This window comes from Bidens hawaiensis, unplaced genomic scaffold, assembly GCF_021521415.1.
Source record: "Bidens hawaiensis isolate Kalapana, Puna unplaced genomic scaffold, B.hawaiensis_p1.1 tig00033354_1, whole genome shotgun sequence".
In the NCBI taxonomy this organism is placed as follows: domain Eukaryota; kingdom Viridiplantae; phylum Streptophyta; class Magnoliopsida; order Asterales; family Asteraceae; genus Bidens; species Bidens hawaiensis.
The window spans coordinates 90,049-92,483 of record NW_027495718.1 but is presented as its reverse complement, the minus strand read 5'-3'; positions in this window follow the sequence as shown (position 1 = coordinate 92,483).

Genomic DNA, 2,435 nt, shown 5'->3' with positions numbered 1-2,435 from the left:
ACCAAATATAATTAATAATTAAAATCTAGAATCCAACGATAAACCCGACTCCGGTTAGGTGACCTTTTTCCCATTGTCGGTTTATCAAGGTAGTTATTCATAACAATTGCAAACCCTTTTGCAACTTCTAGAGTTTATAGGACCGGTTCGAAATCATATTTCGTGTCGGCATGTTTATCCCATCAACACCTATTAGACCCCATGCTTGGGTGACCCTCTTCACATGGTTCTAATTTAAGTCGTCCTACTTGTTGGGTTTCTATGGATATTTTATAATTAGTTAACCATTTAACTAGTCACAATTAAGGCGGAAGCGTGATATTTACAAACTAAACATATGTATCCATTTGTTTATATATGTATATATTACAAGTTTATATAAGATATGTTCATGAACAACCTTGTTTATTCATGTCATAAGATTACCAATAATCTATTTATTAGAAACCCGAAGCAAGGATCAAATGATACGGAAAAAACTAAACTATCAAAACTATAAACACTTACATTCTTAACCTTTTAAGAGTGTAGTTGTTGTTGAAGAAGATGATGATGTTGATGCTAGACTTTCAAAGGAAAATCCTCAAACGGAATATACCCCGAGCCTCCAACACACACCGAGCTATGTTAGGGAGCTTGAACACCAAAAACCGAGACCCGAGCCTCTTCCTTTTGTCTTGGCCGAAAACAAGAAGAAAGAAAAGAAAGAGTTGTGTGGTTTTTTGTTACTTGAAAGTTTTTGATGATCTTGATCTTTATATCATCATTCAATCAAATCAAACATGGTGTTAGGTGTTTTTGGTCAAGTAATCAATACTCAAACCATACCAAATCCATGACAAAGTATTGACCAAAATCATGGGGTGTGGGGCCCACCCAAAACCGGCCCCAAATATATTTATTTATTTTTTTTATTTTTTTTTTATTTATTTTATACTTTATAAAATATATAAACACCCCATCTTTTATAAACCATTTTATAAAAGAACACATAGTTAAATAATCATTCCAATAATAATTATTTGAATAAATAAATTAACCAATTAATTTATTTAACACTTTCAAGTAAGTATTCAGAAACCCGATTTTCTGAATGTATCGTGTTCTGTATTTGTCTCATAGATCTTATCTTAACAAATACATAATTGGTGCGTGTCTAACTCGTTATTGGGTATGACCCGACTTGGATCAAACACTACTAGCCACATTAACCTAATTATGTGTCTCGGGCATACGGTATTCCAACAATCTCCCACTTGCACGTGACTCATAAGAAGTTAATGCTAATGGTGAATACAGCCTAACAACAGGTCACCACCCTTAGTGTGTTTGACTAAGTGCCATTCGATAACATCATCCCCTTCAAGTCCATACTTGATATGATATAGGTAAGTCTTATCATTACATCCCTTTGTTACTAGATGTCCTGTCAAATCGAAGAGACACAGAGTGATCATTCTCTCAATGATTTAACTTAACAGTGTTGGGTTTTATACAAGGTTATCAAAGTTTCAAGTTAACCATTTTAACATGAAAACGCAACGGAAGCTTAGATTTTAAAACTTGTTAATGAACATACCATTATGTTAAAACTAGAACCCGAAGCCAAGGATCAAAATTACAAGAACAAGATGCTCACAAAATGTAAATTATACCTTCTTCTACCTTTAGAAGAACAAGAGGGTTGTTGAAGGGATGGTGGATGAATGACAAGCCTCCAAAGAAGAAGACCTCAAGAGTGTGATACCCCAAGCTATTTGTGACAACACACCAACTTGTTGCTAGGATTTGAACACTTGAACAAGCTCACAAAGCTCTCCCAAAACTGCCCAAAATGGCCGTGAGTTTTGGAGAGGAAGAGAGAGATATTTTGAATTCTTTACACACTTGAAATTAACAAAAGAACAAGACTCTAATGCATGTATGGTGAATGGAGGATTAAAAGGAACCCATGACAAGTTACAAAGAGCATCTTGTTTTTGATTGGGTAAAACCACCACCCCCACATGGGTGGCCGGTTTTGTTTTGATTTTTTTTTTTTTTTTTCTTTTTTTGTTTTGTATTTTGTTTTAACCATTTAAAACATCTCCATTCATTTTATAAAACTCATTATTATAAAATGTACATACATTTATATAATTATTTAACCAATTAAATAATTAATTTATATAAACAAATTATCCAGATAATTTATTTAAATCCTCAAGTGTGTTTGTTTAGAAAACCAATTTTCTAAACACGTAGTGTTCGGTATTCGTTTAAATGATCAAATCATTAAAGAATACATTTGGTGTTGTCTAGCTTGTTATTTGGTATGACCCGACTTGGATCAAACACAGTTAGCCACATTAGTATAAGTATGTGTCTCGGGTATACGTAATTCCAACAATCTCCCACTTGCACGAGATACATAGAAAATTAATGCAAGTGGTGAA